Raw genomic sequence first — 6,000 nt, 5'->3', positions numbered from 1 at the left:
CAGTTATTCCAGTTCTTGAAACTGCATGATGTTCAGTAAATGCGAGAGGCATTTGGATTCAAAACAAATGATGTTACTAATTATTAAAGATGTTGCAAGTTTAAGAAAGAAAAAGGCAAACATTCCCATGTCCTAGCAATTGTAAGACTTTTAAAATATTGATTTAAGACATTTTAATAACATTTGAGGCCCTTATTTAGGTCAAAAATGCAATGCCTATGAAGTCTTTTGATTTGCATATATGGAACCCTGGCAAAATAAGAAAGGAAAGCCTGCTGCTTCAAATATTGAGTACTCGTTTTTGTATTGTTTTAACGTGACATTATATCTTTAAACCACCTTGATTTTCTATGTGTTTCCAGCCACAAGTACCAGATGGAGTGTTTAGGATTTTTCCAACTCCTTTTCACACATGTTTTTGCTCTCGCAGCTGATTTGTTAATTTTGAGACATACTGATGGTAATGGGGACTGTATGTTGTGAGGTACCTGTGCTTTTTGAGCAGCTGAGCTCTGGTGTAAGGGCACTGTGTGTTGGAAGGGCTGAACTCCTGGAAGTCTTCTCCTGGGTCAGAGAAATGTTAATGTTATAAAAGCTGCCGGTTGAAATACATTCTGATAATTATTACAAAGAGAAAGAATGGATTTTAAAGCAAATAAAGCAGAAACGTGAGAAGACTGGTACTATGATGCATCGTTGTCCCCCACCCCCCCCCCATCAATCCCATGCAGCATTCATAGGTGCATATTGCAGGTCTTACTCTCTGCCTGTGCCACTATGGAGACACAGAGGTCCTCCTCGGCCCCCCCCGGCCCCTCCTCAGTGACCACGTGTTTGGCAGTGCCGTGCTGCATCACCCGGCTCAGATGGGGTGTCATGGCCTGGACCAGCGAGTCCTTCTCCTCCTCACAGCCCTGGCTGCTCTCCTCTTTGCCGAGAAAGGAGATTTCAGATCCTCCGCTCACGATGATGAACGACGTGTTGGAGTTCAACATCCGCGGAATGGCCATTTCTCTGTCGCTGTGCATCTACGCTGTGAGAACTGGAGAGAGGATGAACAAACACATCAGTACATCATACATAATGCCCTTTGGAAATCACCTACAATCTGGGAACGTTAACGTTTTGAATGTTGACTATAGTCAAAGACAAATATATTGCAGGACAAAAGCAAAGTGAGGGGTATGATTTTTTTCATCAATACTTTTTCCACCCCTTTCAATTAATTAAATAAAAAGCATGGAGTTAGCAAGCATTTTTCACTGTGCTACTTAAGTTTAAACTACTCTTTTAGCTGTATATATACAACAAAACATACCTACATAGAGCTAAATGCTAACAATAACCTGCTAACATACTCACTGACAATGCTAACATGCTGATGTTTACCATATTCAGAGTCCTGATTTAGCATGTTAGCATGCTAACATTTGCTAATTGGCACTAAACAAAGAGTACATCTAAGGCTGATGGAAATGTAGTGTTGTAGGTATTGGTCATAATACTACGGAAGCCAAGAACAGTCATGCTGTTTTTTACGTTATCTTGAGATCCAACTTTTATTTACCTACTGATAACAAGGTTATTTTTCTGGCGAAAACGGAAACAGAAAGACAACAGAAGGCTTGATCGTACCTGATATCAGCTTCCTGCGTCAGGAAGGATTAATAACGTACACTATGCTCCACATAATGAATCCATTAACTTGTGATACTGACAACTACAATAGTAAACATTTCCATCATAATTCTCTTTCTAGGCTTTTCTAAGGCAATAGCCCTTAAAGAGCTGTGCACGTTCGATTTTCAACTTTTGACTGTTTCTGTGAATTATTTCAGATCAAATATATTTTAGGCAGTGTGTTTAGTGTTGTAGGTAGTGTTTGCATTGCATTGTGATTTGTTCATGTAATGCTGTGTGGCATGCACATTTCAGAGGACCCATCTCTGTACCTCTTTGATTTCTGCACAGAACTTTGTGCCAATTCATTCAGTAGATTTGGGATATTTCACTGGCTATTTAAAGTCATTAGGGTTCATCCTCAGGAGACCATGAATACCTCGCCAAATATTGAACTCTTGAACAAGGGTTGGACCTAAAAAGAGTGGCGAAAAAACATGTACAATACCAGCTAGAAGCATCCACCTCCAATCATAGCAATATCAAGTACTTTTTTGTACACGTGTTTGTCAAGGTCAGGCGCGTTCACACCAAACTTAAGAACCAGCCTCACACCCTGAATACAGAATGTTTCCGCCCTGGTTGTCAGTAGATTGTACATGTTAATTGATAACGTTAGATGCTTTTCCACACTAATGGAATGGCAGCAACAGCACATTTGTAATTGGCACTCATTTGAATGTGGTGGCATTTGCCGTGGCAAGGCGTGAATGAACAGACACCAGAAGTGATCCTGGCAAGGTGAGTATAAATAGCACACAGAGATTTGGCACGCAGGAGGGCGGCCACATGCCTTCCACTGCCGGGACAGCTGTCCAAGTCTCTCTTCCTCAAACACTCGCCATGTTGACAGCGAATACTGGAGGGGATCACAACACACACACTGTACCACACAGAGACAGTCCTGATGTCCTCAGACACAGAGCCTTGAGGGGGGTGGAGATATTGTAGCCTTTACTCATGAAATCTGGAAATCAACGTGTGTCTGTTTTGACCTACAGTTAAAACTACTCTAACATTTCAAAAGTTCTAATTCCTATAATATGCACAACGATTGCACAGAAATAGTTGTTAGCGATAATAATCTGTAGTCTCTAATTCCCACCAAATATGCCAATTAAATATGTATGAATGATAATTGAGGACAGGAATGATAAAAAGATCACGAGTTGTGGAAATTAGTAAAGGAACTATCATGAAATACACTAAGATGAGATAAAGATCACATAATATAAGATCAAAATAAGCTTAAGGTGAGCATTTTTGTTTATCTGCAGAAGGTTAATTTGTAGTAGTTATGACAAGTGTATACAAATAAGAATTACCACAACATTTGGATAATAAATTGCATAGTAAAGTTACCTAAAACAGTGTTTTAAACTTATCGGTATTAAGTTAAACACAATAAAGACTCATTCAATCTTCCATCACATGCTAAATCATTGATCCCATAACAATGGCAAACCCTTCCCATTGGTCACTGCTAGCTACACTTCCTGTCTGCTACACGGCTTGCCTCCCTTTGCGACCTGAGAGTGAGAACTCCTCCGATAAAACAAAAGTCAGACTTGTTTAAAGTGTCCTTCCAGGTGCACATTACCTCAGTAAGTGTCGATCTGTGGCTCCACTTCCTGTCTCAGGTTCAGGTGAGATCCTGTCCAGAGAGAAGAAGAAGAAGACGAGTGTTTGCTGACTGTCTGACTCTCTGTTCGTCCTGTGTGGTAATGTCCAAGTGTAACCTACCGGCTCTTTGCCCCCGTAGCCTCTGCTGATTGGTCCACCATGTGTGTGAGTTACAAGCTCTTACACCTCGGACACCCCTGCCCACAGCCAACCCCCCCCAACACAACCACCAACCCTTCAACACACCCACCACATAACAGCCTCTACAAACTACAGATTGATTCTGTATTTCTATTATGATGTATCTCTATAATGATAATAATAATGATAATAATAACTGTCCCCCCTTTAAAAAAGATGACAATAAAATGAAAGCAATTCACGCTCCATGGTATAGCCCCAAAACTAGAGAACCAATGCAAACTTTATAGAACATAGAGAAAACTTAAAATTAGTGTTTCCAAAAGCTCAATGTTAAAGTAACCTTAAAATATAGAAATCTCAGAAACAGCTGTGAAACCTGATATATATTTAGACTGTTTTTTCATATCGACCTTCCACTCACCCCAATTATTTCCTCTCCAAGTCTCTTAGATCCCATACCAATTAGCCTGATTAAATAAGTTGTACCCTTAGTTAACACTTATTTATTAGATAAGATCAACCTGTCTTTATTAACAGTCAACCAGGATCCTTTAAAGTAGCTGTAAAAACTCTTGTTAAAAAGTCTTGATCCAAAGGTTAAAGACAACTATAGACCGATATGAAACCTTCCCTTTTTCTCTAAGATACTTAAAAAAGCAATTGCAATTGTTTTTGGTGATTTCTTAATAATGATGAATAATTTGAATATTTAAGTGCATCATAGTACAAAGACGTTATAATTGCATCAGATAAAAGACTGTTAGATCTTAGTGCTGTTAGTTGTGGAGTCCCGCAGGGTTCTGTACTTGGACCTATTCATTCAGGTGATACTTCTTCTAGGCAATATTATTAGGAAACACTCAATTAACGTAGTTATGCAGATGATACCCTGTTATATAAATTGATCAAATCAAATCAGATAAAACGTGTCAAATGTCAAATTTAAAGCATACCTCACGCTTACGTTTGTAAAATATGATGTTTTGTTAATCGACCAAACAACATTACATTTTAAATGCATGATATCTATACTCAAAATGTGGTATTTAGGTCATCCTTTCTTTCACCCCAAAAAACTACTCAACATTACAACTATATGAAAAAGGTACATAAAGTTGTTCAATGTCAACAGGCGTATTAAAATATAGTATATTACGATTAGCCTAACATTTTGCTTAAGCATTTCTAAAATAACACTCAATATACTTGAAGTTGTTCAAAAAGGACACATTTAGTATGCACTTTAGATTTCAACCAAACTGTGATACATAAAATGTACACACAAAAATGTAAAGTTGATTAACAAAAATAACAATGTAATGTTTGCTACATCTGCTGTTAGCAAAAGTTAATATAGCATCCTCTCTAGGGGCTGACACATTTGCTGTCCGACATTGAGATGGCAAGAATCTATACATTCCTGTGGGAATTAACAAAATACCAGAGGAGGGAGTGTGTGGGAGTGTGTGTGTGTGTGTGTGTGTGTGTGTGTGTGTCTGTCTGTCTGTGTTTTTGGGTGGAGGGTCCCTCTCCCCGGCAACATCTGAATGGGATCAGGGACTGACCAATAGTGAGGCTGAGAAGAAAGTTTGCTCACACGTCAAAGGATTTTTGTCACTTTGGTCCTCTCTGCTGTTGGTAGGTCAAGTCTGCTATACATAGAACTGAAAAGCTTCACAGAGGTTATATTGGGCGAAGAGAAAGGGATTATTCAATAAACAGTAGTTGGATTAATAAATGCTGATGAAGTTTGTTGAATGAACTGAAGCCCAAATTACTCCTGTTGACTCACTGTTTAGTGGAAAGGTTTGACATTTTGGAAGTATGAGTTAGATTAGAAGATCAATGCCACTCGTGTTTATTTGTTAAATATAACGCTGTAAAGCCAACAGTTGGTTAGCTTAAGTTTAACGAAACAAGGGGAAGGAAATAGCCCTCCTTAAAAAGTGCAACTTCCAGTAAAATTAATGTATTTATTCTTTATATTGCTTTTTCTGCACAGATTAAATAAACACAATATGACATGTCTGGTAGGGGGATTTTGTTACCATTGGAGGAGCCAGAAGGATGTTGTACTTCACTCAAGCCCCCCTCCTCTGTGATGGTATATCAGGAGGTGGAGGAAGAGGGACACATTCATAAATCAACCACAATTTCAAATGTAGAATGATTAAAGAGACAATAGATTTTTTTTTAATAAAATGTTAAAACTCAAACTTTATTATTACGCTCTTTACAGTGAACTTTTTCACGGTATGTTTATGTTATTGAATGTTTTTCATATATTTATTGTGATTTTTTTCTAAATATGGTTATCGTTTGACATGCACCTATAGATAAGTGCTTCTCAGTGAAAATCCAACCTGGCACTGAACATTATTCTGATCATTTTTTTAGAATTAGTGTGTTTACTTTTGACTTGGCATAAGTACGAGTAAAAGGGGGAACACCTAGGTTAACTCATGTTAAGAGGAAGCCTCAAATACTTATCAAAATATTTATCTGCAGTTTTACATTCATAAATGTTGCTGCTGGGCAGGTTACTTTATTGCA

The sequence above is a fragment of the Trematomus bernacchii genome, unplaced genomic scaffold, assembly GCF_902827165.1.
Source record: "Trematomus bernacchii unplaced genomic scaffold, fTreBer1.1, whole genome shotgun sequence".
Taxonomy (NCBI): domain Eukaryota; kingdom Metazoa; phylum Chordata; class Actinopteri; order Perciformes; family Nototheniidae; genus Trematomus; species Trematomus bernacchii.
The sequence above is the reverse complement of the archived record's forward strand: the minus strand, read 5'-3'. Positions refer to the sequence as shown.